This window comes from Rhinolophus hipposideros (assembly GCF_964194185.1).
Source record: "Rhinolophus hipposideros genome assembly, chromosome: X".
NCBI classification, from domain to species: Eukaryota; Metazoa; Chordata; class Mammalia; order Chiroptera; family Rhinolophidae; genus Rhinolophus; species Rhinolophus hipposideros.
In genome coordinates, this window is record NC_138046.1 from 116,996,433 (window position 1) to 117,008,797 (window position 12,365).

Below are 12,365 nucleotides of genomic sequence, written 5' to 3' on the forward strand. Positions count from 1 at the left end.
CGCCTGGAATGTGACTACCTGTCATGACCTACCCAGTTAGGAATTTATGATCAGACCATTCTATGTGGTTACTTTTGGTCGCTGAGCTTGTCAGGCCTGCCATGTGGCCCCTTGAGCTTGTCTGGTCTACTACCGTGTTTCCCCGAAAATAAGACCTGGCTGGACCATCATCTCTAATGCGTCTTTTGGAGCAAAAATTAATATAAGACCCGGTCTTATTTTACTATACTATACTATACTATACTATACTATACTATACTATACTATACTATACTATACTACCAGGACTTATGTTAATTTTTGCTCCAAAAGACACATTAGAGCTGATGGTCCAGCTAGGTCTTATTTTCAGGGAAACACAGTATGTAGCTCCTTTTTTATTTACACAATAGAAATAGTTGCAAAACTGGTCATTAACCATAGGCAACAATCCATTTCATTCCACAGACACAATTGGTTTGCATTTCAATGGATGCGAATCATTGACATCATTATCATTTTTCTACAATTTACAGAGCTGTAAAATAGCTCAAAGACATTGAAAGGCACAAACCCCTACAGAATCAGATAATCTGGAAGCATGCATGAGACAGGACATACAGAACATAACTTTTGGGGATTCCATTTCAAAATCTTTCACAAGTTTTTCTGACAGAAGTAAAGAAATATTCTCTGAGCAGTCTATTAGGAAGCAGAATGTAGATTGCAGCCTGGACAAGTCTTTTGAACCAAAGGAAAAATGATTTCTTGTGGCAACATAGCTTGCTGCCTAAGAGATAAGTGAAGAGTCATTTGGGATTGCATCTTTTAAGTACACGAATACTGATCTCTACAGGGGAAGAACAATCAAAGGGAAATTTGATGAAATTTGCCCTTGGAAGAGGAATAGGATCAATTTAACAGTCACTTCATGTACAAAATATTCAGCTAGAGATCAAAATTATTGAGGGAAAAAACGAAATTTTATAAGACTCCCTAATTCAGATTTCATAATTAATTTTGACATGAGGTGGGATGAAAGTTACTTTTATTTGTTATATTTTAACAACTGTATTGAGATATAATTTACACACCACACAATTCACTTATTGAAAGTGTGTAATTAATTGTTTGGGGTTACATCCACAGGATGTGCAGCTATAATCACAGTCTTACGTTCATTCACCCTGTTAAAAAACAAAATTCAACCAAGTAAATGTGAAGATCTAATTGACTTTATTAAGCCATTCATGAATGTGGCAGCATCCCATGTAGCAACTAGAAGGGCCCTCTGAGGGGTTGTAGAAAATGGAAGGTTTTATAGGAAGAAGAGTGGGGCATGGGGGCTATTAACAAAGGGAAAGGAAGGATTAGTTTTAGGCCAGGACATCTTTTTTGTGGAGGGGAGAATGGGGAACAGCAAGGGTTTTATCATGAAGATTGCCTCTTCTTCCTTTGGGGGATGGAGAGGTCTTACACGACAGATTTCCTTACTGGTGCTAGACCAGAAAATTCCAGAATAGTTGATTAAGATTACACTTCTGGCGAAGGTCAAAACTGCAATGAGGTCGGGTATTAAGTCTAGGTATCATGGACTTTAGCACAAGTAACACCATTTAGGGCATGTGGTTTTCTCTTTAACACCCCTAAAAGAAACCTGGGACCTATTAATAGTTCCTTCCCATTCCCCACTCCACTCCATCTTGCCCAGCCCTAAGAAATCACTAAGCTACTTCCTGTTTCTATAGATTTGCCTGTTCTGGACATTCAGTAAAAATGGAACTGCATAGTTGTATTTTATGTCTGGATTCTTTCACATAGCACTTGACGTAATGTTTTCAAGGTTCACCATCAGTACTTCGTTCTTTTCCTTGTTGAATAATATTCCATTGCACTGACATGATATTGTGATTTATAATAAATATGTACTTAGTCTTCATCCTGTTTCTCGCACAGCGCTCCTAAAACCCTTACAATTTCCTAGTGGTGAGAGCGTTAAAGTGTCTTTTTTATGTTAATGAGGTAACTTTTGAAAAGCACCTAAGGATGGGGGCTCGTTGCCCGCAGAGCCAACCCGGTGATTAGAGGGTTAGAAATTTCAGTCCCACTCACTGACTTCAGGAGATTGAAGAGGGGCTGGAGGTTGAATCAGTTGCCAATGGCCAATGATTTAATTAATCATACCTGTGTAATGAAGCCTCCAAAAAATCCCAAAAGGACGGGGTTCGCAGAGCTTCCCAGTCGGTGAACACAGTGGAGGTGCGGGGGCAGGGGGGAGTGGTGCAGGGGCATAGAAACTCCTCACCCTTTCCCCAGACCTTGCCCGGTGCATCTCCTCCATCTGGATGTTCCTGTTAAATCATTTTATAATAACCCAATAATCTAGTAAGGAAAATGTTTCTCTGAGTTCTTCCGTGAGCTACTCTAGCAAGATAATCGAACCCGAGAAGGAGGTTGTGGGTACCTCTGATTTATAGTCAGTTGGTCAGAAGCACAAGTAACCACCTGGAGTTGCAAGTGGTGTGTGAAGTTGGAGGGGGGCAGTCTTGTAGGACTGAGTCCTCAACCTGTGGAATCTGGTGCTATCTCTGGGTAGACAGTGTCAGAATTGAGTCACAATCTCAAATGTCCTGCTGGTGTCCAAGAATTGTTTGGTGTTGTATGGGAAGTCCCCCACAATAAACACATTGGATTGGGTCCAAGAACACTAAAAGAGGGGACATACCAAATTTTTAACCATTCATCAGTTGATGGACATTTAGGTTGTTTCCACTTTTTGGTTATTTTGGTATAGTGCTGCTATGAACATTTGTGTACAAGTTCTTATGTGGACATCTGTTTTCACTTCTCTTGGGTATATATATACCTAGGAGTGGAATTGCTGGGTCATATGGTAACACAATGTTTAACTTTTTGAAGAATTGCCAAATTGTTTTCCAAAGCAGTTGTTCTATTTTATGTTCTCACCAGCAGTGTATGAGGGTCCTAATTTTTTCACATTCTCAACAATACTTGTTACTGTCTATCTTTTTGATTATAGCCATCCTATAAGATGTAAGATGTAAGAATTGATATTTCATTGTGGTTTTGATTATAGCCATCCTATAAGATGTAAGGGTAAGAATTGATATTTCATTGTGGTTTTGATTTACTTGTGTATTTCCCTGATGACTAATGACGTTGAGCACCTTATCATGTGCTTATTGGTCATTTGTAGGTCTTTGGAGAAATGTTTATTGGAGAAATGTTTATTCAGATCCTTTGTCCATTTTTCAGTTGAGTTATTAGTCTTTTTACTATTGAGTAGTAAGTGTTCTTTACATATGCTGGATACTAGTCAGATAGGATTGGCAAATGCGTTCTCCTATTTCGTAGGTTGTCTTTTCACTTTCTTGATGGTGTCTTTTGAAGCACAAAATTTTTAATCTTGATGATGTCCAATCTATTTATGTTTTCTTTTGTCACTTGTGTTTTTGGTGTCATATCTGAGAAATCATTCCTAATCCAAGGTCATGAAGATGTACTTCTATGATTTCTTTTAAGTGTTTTATAGTTTCAGCTTTCACATTTAGGTCTATGATCCATTTTAAGGTAATTTTTCCACATAGTGTGAGATAGGAGTCCAGCTTCATTCTTTTGCATGTTGTCCCAGCATCATTTGTTGAAAAGTATCTTTTCTCCATTGAATTGTCTGGGCACCCTTGTCAAAAATCAATTAACCGTAAATGTAAGGGCTTATTAATGGACTCTCGATTCCATTCCATTGATCCTCATGCCAGTACCATACTGTTTTGATTACTGTAACTTTGCAGTAAGTTTTGAAATCAGGAAGTACGAGTTCTCCAACTTTCTTTTCCTTTTTCCAGTTGGTTTGACTATTATGGGTCCCTTGAATTTCCATATGAATTTTAGGATCAGTTTGTTAATTTCTGCAAAAAAGAAAAGTAGCTGGGATTTTGATAGTATTCACATTGAATTTATAGATCCAAATATTACTTTTAGACTTTAATGAAAAGATTTGTTAAACTGAGTTATTATTTTCCGATACCTGAGCTTTATTCATTCTCAAGTAAACTGTTAGTATGTTTATTAAGTAAAATAGATCTGTTAAGACCTTCACTGATAGCACGTTGGCATTGATTTATTTATAACCCACATTTCATAAATATGTTAAATCTCCCCTTCCTAGTTATTCAATTTATAATAGTATAGTTTTATAGACTATGTACAAAAGAGGATAGGGAGAGGGTGGTAAGGTTTGTTATAGAAATAGTATAACAGAGTCTGGTAATGAAAGAACTTGTCTTTTGACTGTATGTTCATGTTCCAATGTGCTACATCAAACTCAAGAGGTTAAATAGATTGGTAGTTTTTGTTGAGCTTTCCCCATAATTATGTAAATGGATATATTTTAATGCCAAAAATTGTTTTCAGGGAGATTATATTGCTTGTTTTATTCAGATGTTATAAAAATGCGAGGTGCTGTTTTAATAAAGAATATTTTGTGTTTTGGGGGGTTTCTTTTTATAAATTTTATTGGGAAATATTGGGGGACAGTGTGTTTCTCCAGGGCCCATCAGCTCCAAGTAGTTGTCCTTCAATCTAGTTGTGGAGGTCGCAGCTCAGCTCCAAGTCCAGTCACTGTTTTCAATCTTTAGTTGCAGGGGGCGCAGCCCACCATCCGATGAGGGAATTGAACCAGCAACCTTGTTGCTAAGAGCTTGCGCTCTAACCAACTGAGCAATCCAGCCACCTAATAAAGAATATTTTGAATGAACCCATTATAGTCACCCCAAACTCCAGAAAAGGAAATATATTTGAATGGAAAAAAGCAGTGTTACTTTGAGAGTCTAGAATTATAAACCCAGAAGATATCTGAGATTGCGCTTGATTCATAAAGAAAGTGCCAGATCAAATAATTTATTATTTCAGATGCTATAAATTAATCTGGAATATAAAAGCAGTTATTACAGACATAAATCTTAAAAATATTGTTCACAAAGCTGTGAGGCATGATCCTGCCAAGAGAATGAAAGACATTTAGGCTACAAAGACAAACTCAAAATGCCTATGACTCAAACTGGTTTGTCTTTAAAGCAGATTGGACCTCCAGTGTTACGAAGAGAGGAAGTGGGCCACACTGACCCAAGGCGGATTTGGGTTTGTACACATGACCTACCAATTAAGAGGGATTAATATCTGCAACACAGTGCTTTGAAGGAACCATAGATTTGAACTGAGTTGACGTTGAACTACTTGGAGCTGGCTGGAATTTTCTAACCAGGAAAAAAATATTAAAAGCTTGTTTTCCAAACGGTAGAGCCATTTGTTATTGTGCAGCTGTCAAGTACAAGAATACTTTGGGGGCATGGCAGCATGAATGACTGGGAAGGGGTCTCATTCCTGAAATCTGGAAGGTGATGTGCTTTGCTCAGAACAGAGCTCAGGTGCAGCAGGGGCTCAGGAACTGAGGCAATGGGTCTATCATACAACTTGTTCAAATGAACTCTGTCAGTCCTGCTACGAAAGGCTGTACATCACAGGCATATCAAGGATATGATTTTTCCAAGCCTGTGTGGCCTGTGGTTGCTCATTTGGCTCCTCCTCCTCCTGCTGCTGGTGGTGACAAGGTTCTTCACAAAGCCTTGCCTTGGACATGACTAGATGGTACTGAAAGCTGGCACATTTAGCTGGGTTCGACCGGCTGATATTTTTGCCTGCGGTAACCAGGCAGAATAAACATTTTTATTCAATTATTAATTAAAAAAACACTTAGTGAGCACTAGAAGATACTAGGCCCTATGCTAGGATTGGAAGATTTGGAGATGAATGGGACCTAAGGCTCCTGGTCTGTTGGGGAGGCGCACATGCCAGATTTTTGGATCTCTGCTATAATTCATTGAGTAAAGGATTAAGGGAAGAAAAATAAGTTCTGGGGGACAATGAACTCCATTTTGGAGATGTTGAGTTTGTGAAGCTTGTAGAGAATCCAACTAGAGATACCTGGTGGGCAGTTGAAACTGTATCTGAATATTAGGAGAGAAGTCCAAATGGGAAATCTAGATTCGTGAGCCATCATTTTGTAGATGCTAATTGAAGTCATTGACATTGACAAAGTCACACAGAGATTTTACAGAGTTAAGAAGAGAGAAGCTGAATCCCTGGAGAATCCTTCCATTTCAGCAGTGGCATGAGGTGAATGCTATTGTCTGAATAAGCATTGCTCTCATCATTTAATTTACATTTGAAAAGCACGAAGAAACTTGCAAAACACATTCAAAGGAAATTATCACAGCAAATACAGACACGGGACATTTTGAAAGTAAAATTTAAAATTCAGGGTAATAATGACATCCAAAGTATCTTCAGAATCAAAGAGGAAGTTGAAACATTACCTATATTGAGGGAGTAATATGGATAAAGTGGTCAGTTTCTGAACTCCAAGTAAGCTCTAATAACTTTCACTATTTTTATGGGAATGATGGGGTGTAATATTTGATATCAGAACTGTCTGGGATGCATGGCTGAAATCAATATAGAACACTCAAGTGATGAAAGGACAGTTCAAACATAAAACCTAGGAAAATTAAAAACAAATCTGAGACCCAGATTTGTTAATATCCTTGATTGAGATGGGTTGAATTGACAAACAGTATATTAGATATCTATTTTGGTATATCAAACTCCCTCAAAATTTAGCGGCTTAAAACAATAGCAACGTATTATTTCTCATGGATTCTGTGAGTTGGCTGGGCTCCGCTGGGTAGTTGTGCTAGATTGTGGTGTTGACTGCATTCAGCAGGGCGTTCCACTGGGGTGGCGTTGGAATGTACAAGGTAGTATCACATACATATCTGGCCTCAGCTGCAATGACTGGGGGCTGGATGGGCCTCTCTCTTCTCATTTAGTGGCCTCGCTTTATAACCCGTCAGCTGATTTTCAAAAACACAAAGGCAGAAACTGTAGTTCTTTTTTTAAATTATTATTAGCTTCAGATATACAAAACAATGTAATAGTAGACATTTATACCCCTCCCAAAGTGATAACCCTCCCTCCCTAATCTACTGCCCCTCTGACATCATAGATAGCTGTTACAGTTCCACTGACTATTCCTTATACTGTACTCCACATCCTGTGACTACATATATGTATATTAAATTATAGTTGACATTCATTATTACTCAGCTTCAGCTTCAGGTGTACAGCGCAGTGGTCAGGCACCGTCCATGAAGTGGTCTCCCTAATAAGACATGAAACTGTAGTTCTTAAGAGTACTAGAATGTCAGTTCTGTCTCAGTCTATTGGCCAAAGCAAGCGACAAGACCAGTCTAGGGGAAAATAGGTTCCACCTCTTTTTTTTTTTTAAAAAAAAAAAAGATTTTATTGGGGAAGTGGAATAGGACTTTATTGGGGAACAGTGGGTACTTCCAGGACTTTTTTTCCAAGTCAAGTTGTTGTCCTTTCAGTCTTAGTTGTGGAGGGTGCCATTCAGCTTCAAGTTGTTGTCCTTTTCAGTCTTAGTTGTGGAGGGCGCAGCTCAGCTCCAGGTCCAGTTGCCCATTGCTAGTTGCAGGGGGCGCAGCCCACCACCCCTTGCGGGAGTCGAACCTGCAACCTTGTGGTTGAGAGCCCACTGGCCCATGTGGGAATCGAACCGGCAGCCTTTGGAGTTAGGAGCACGGAGCTCTAACCGCCTGAGCCACCGGGCTGGTCAGGTTCCACCTCTTGATGGGAGGAGTGGCATGTTTGCACAGGGATGGAGGGAATTGTTGGTGGCCTCACCTTTGGAAATGATCTACCACAAGACTTGATATCCCTTTTCAACTTGGCTGCAAGTGCTACAGTCTTCTGCAGGATACTCTGAGTAGGGTGCTATGCTTGGTCCTCACTTCCAGGTGAATACTAAGAAGTCCTGATGGCATCGTAGGTCCTGTAACTTTCTAAGGTATTTTGCTGAAAAAGTCTACTGAATAGGAAGTTCAAAAATACTTTTAGTCCTTTGTCACTAGTTGTTACCTCAGTTTCTGTCTCCTTTTCCTTGCTCTTAGTGTCTGCCAGCTGTCTCTCAGAATCTATCTTACTCTTCTAATAAAGAGATTATTATATTGTTATTCCAATCATACGACATTTTGGAAAAGGCAAAACTATGGAAACAGTAGAAAGATCAGTGGTTGCCTCGGGTTAGGGAGGGATGACTAGATGGAGCACAGAAAATTTTTAGGGCAGTGAAACTATTCTGTACGATACTGTAATGGAGGATACATGTCATTATACATTTGTGAAAATCTGTAGAATGTACAACACCAAGAGTGACTCCTAATGTACCCTATAGACTTTGGGTGGTTATGATTTGTCCATGTAGGTTCATCAGTTGAAACAAATGTACCACTTTGGTGCCAAATGTTGATAGTCGGGGAGGCTATGTATGTGTGGGGCAGGGGTATATGGGAAATCTCTGTACTCTCCACTCAATTTTGCTGTGAGCCTAAAATTGTTCTAAAAATTAAAGTCCAGTTTTTAAAAATTAAACAAACGAAAAAAGAAATTATTATATTGTGAAATTTATGAGGATATCTTTTGCGGTTACACGTCTAGGAGTGTAGTGGGGCTGGGAGTAGAGAAGAAGTCTGTTGAGAGAGTTATTTCAAGGGAGGCAGAGGAGATTTGGGGGATGTGATCTATATCATTCACTGAGTGTTCCAGGGTGCTTGTCACCGCTGCGCTGTTTTGGATGGGAAGTAGGTGAGTCCTTCCATTAGGAATCTGAGGCTTAGCAACAGGCCTCAAGCAGATAAGGGAAGTTTAAAAAAGAGTACGGTCGGATTTGTGAACGTTGGCATTTTTCCTGGGTGCTGAAGAACAGGCAGAGCTTGGTGGTCACACAGCTTCGGGTCAGATTGATACAGGAGAGTTGGCATGTCCCTAGGTAGACGGGGAGGTCCCTGGTGGAATAAACAAAGACAGTCACATCCTAAAACTTCAGGTTTTGAAATCACTCCTTTGCTCCAGGACATAATGTAACAAACCTTGAGATTAATCATGGAATTCATTTTAGCCTGACAAAAGGAGCAGATCTGATAGATAAAGAGTGGGTTACTTTGCTAATTCCTTTGTGATGGGCAAGCAGAACAAAACTGGTAGACGAATTTCATTAGAAGGAGCCAGTTCCCTTCTTCAAACAGCTCCCCTTCCCCAAGCAGGCAAGGGAAGGTATAAAAGTGAGAGCTTTTGCCTTAGTCATGGAGACACCCCCATTCGAGACCCCCTCCCGCTTGGGAGCTGCAACCTCTTCTCCTGCCTCTAATAAACTATCCTCTTTTTAAAAGTTTTTGCCTCTCCCTGATCCGTGTTTCCATTCTTCAGCTTCATGAGACACGATCCCGGCCCGCACTCAGAAACTGTAGGCAGATCCAACATCACCTACATCAAGATGAGACGCTGGGAGGAATGGCTCCTAGATGAAATGATGACATTTAGACATTCATAGAGACTTTGGCATTCTCCTGCCTACAACAGAATTTTCAGAAAAGGCCCAGGTTGAGGAAGGAGGGAGGAAGGGAGAGAGAGAGAGAGAGAGAGAGAGAGAGAGAGAGAGAGAGAGAGAGAGAGAGAGAGAGAGAGATTTGTAACACAGACTTTGTGCTGTTTGGGGAGGTGACACATGGGATGATTGTAGAAAAGAGAATAGTAAAGGGAGCAGTATGGTGGAATAAATGGCATGGATGAGAGGATAACTTCTCAGGAGCATAGGGAAAAGATCCTGGGAATTTGGGATGTTTGGCAATTGGAGAGGAAAGAGGGCTTTAGTAAGAGCTGTGTGCTCGGTGCAGCTGTAACCCCTGATGTAGGGCCTGGAACTGCTGTTTGGGACGGGCTTCTTCAGCAGCAGCAGCACCACTCAGGTGCACTGCTTCAGTGATATTATCTATCTTAGGGAATACGGATCTCAGATCTCTACTTGAGAAAATTGACTCTTTTGTGCTATTCTGTCTTGTTTTATATCTCTTAATGGTTTGTAATGTAACTTTGGAAAATGTTAGTCTGTCTCCACTCTGCCACGGAAACACAAAGAAAAAGATTTTCTCTGAGTTGTTGTTCAGCTAAAGAGTCTGAGGGAGAAGGATTCCCTGGGGGAAAGTACAGGGACCATCAAAGTGAAAGAACAGAAAGGTGAATACAAAGCTCAGGGGTGAGAGGGTTGGTTTCTTATCTCAGTTATCACTTTGCTGCTGTTAAATCCCAGTCAAGAGCTTTTCTCTGCCTTTGAGGGTTTTATCTGAGTTCTGTTTCCATTTAGCAGTGGTTCTCAACTGCAATAGGGGAGAGATCATGTGTAGTTTGGAAGAGTTCCCTGTGTGAAGCTGATATTCTGCTCTCCTGCCTCTCCCTTCACACCCAAGTAAGGAGGATTGCACCACAAATTTCTACCAACTACAGGATAACATTGCAACTCCTGCATCAAACATTCAGGAACCTTTTAATGTGGCTCCCCAGACCATGCCTCCTAGCTGAACCCATTGCTGTGACCAGATCAGGCTCCTAGCCCTCCAGGCACCTCACACTTTTTCTCAGCCCCACTGCTTAGCAGGGATGTGCTTTCACTGTCTCCTTTGTACTCATACCTGCCTACCAAAGTTTTCCCCATTCTTCAAGATCCCACTCAGGCCCTTCTTATTTCATGGAGCCTTCCATAAATGCACCAGCCACACTGATTGGACCTTTTTTCTGAATGAAAGTTAAGTGGAGCCCAGCAGTAAGAAAAGGAGGCCATGTATGCATAGAAATAAATAGATTATTTGTATGGAAAATTGCTGATAGCTTTCTATAGTTGAGTTAATCTAATAATATCAATGCTTTGGGCACAAATTCCCTCCCAGTGGAATGAACAATTTTTCCCCTAACATGGCTTCTGAAATCCCCTCTATCTTCCCACCACAACTTTTGAAGTTTCTTCATGAAGGAAATGTGCAAATTGGCCACGTGACTACCATACGCAACAACTGATTTATTACTGCAAACTTGAAAATGATTGTTGGTCCCAACAACCTTGGAAAAGTCCATTTCAAAAAATGTTGTAGACTATATGTATAGTAATTATAGTAGACTACAGATTTTCTTTCCTTTTACTTCCATGGAATTGACGAGTATTGTTGAAAATACTGCATGTCCTAAGGCATCTTATTTTTGATCCCTCAATATGGTACAGTACGATGCATCTTCAATAGTTCACTTTATTTTATTATTATTATTTTTTAATCTACACATAGTACAGGTCATTTATTTCCCTTCTAGCCCTGGGCTCAGTGCATACATGGCTTCTCTTCATCCTTTTGGGTTGACAGTTTTCTCCAGGTTGCTGCTGATGACATGATACAGCTCGGCATAGAAGGCCCTCAGGTCCAACACCATGGCCCTGAGCTCCCCAAAGGCCGCCTCATCTCGCTCATGCACTCGGTAATCCATTACATGGGTCTTCTTGGAGGCCTTGGCCACAGCCTCCCCGCGTTCTGAGAAGGGCTTGGAAATAGTTGTTCAGAAGGCTTCTACTTTGGTCTTGGCTACATTCACCCTGTCTAGCACCTTCTCCTGGATTGCCACCCCAAGGTTATGCCCATCCTCAATCTTGGGGATCAGGTGCTGGATCCAGGTGATCACCACAATGCATTTTTCTTTGAGAGGCTAGACTTCTGGCTTACCTGAGGCAAGTAGGGCCAGGACCTTCTCATTCCCAGAAAGAAAGCCGCATTTAGGGGCTTCTTCTCCCGCTTATCTGTTTCCATCTCAGCATCCTTGGGTGGAGGGTCTGGAATGGGGATGTCCAGTGGTGCCCGGAGAGAGGTCAGCTCAGCCTCGTTGAGGGATCAGCTCTTGCAAGAGCTGATTCAGGTGTATGATTTTCTGTGGCAAGAATCTGTAGAGGAATTCCTCAGCCTCTGGGAAAGATTGTGCCGGAAGACATCCACCTGTTTCCGGGCTTCCCCTGTCAGGCACACCCCACAAGGTTTGGCCATGCTGCTCCAGTTGCTAGATGTTGGGTCTCTGGGCTCATCACCTGCGCTTTTGCTTTCACTCTTCAACACTTCACTTTAGTCATTAACACCACTGGATGCTACAGAAGTTATTTGACTTTACAATTAAATTTTGAACGGCTTACCATGTCATGATTTATTCATATATTTAAGAAATAATTATTGAGGATATCACATAATCAATACTCGGCACTCTTTTTTGGAAACACAAAGATAAACAAGTCACAGTCTCTACCATTAAGGATTCTATACTATAATAGTGGTAATAAGATATGTGCACAAATAACCATAATCTACATGTGGAAAAGAATATAAAGTAAAAAGGGAAAGGTACTATAAAAAAAGGCTTAACTAAAG

The 12,365-nt window shown here is 40.7% G+C and overlaps 1 pseudogene across 1 annotated transcript; it reads right to left on the minus strand.

The window, feature by feature from the left end:
* Positions 1 to 11,279: 11,279 nt before the first annotated feature.
* On the minus strand, positions 11,280 to 11,990 carry LOC308495198 (proteasome activator complex subunit 2-like; annotated as a pseudogene). Its single transcript has one exon. The product of its transcript is annotated as a proteasome activator complex subunit 2-like (transcript).
* Positions 11,991 to 12,365: the final 375 nt, after the last annotated feature.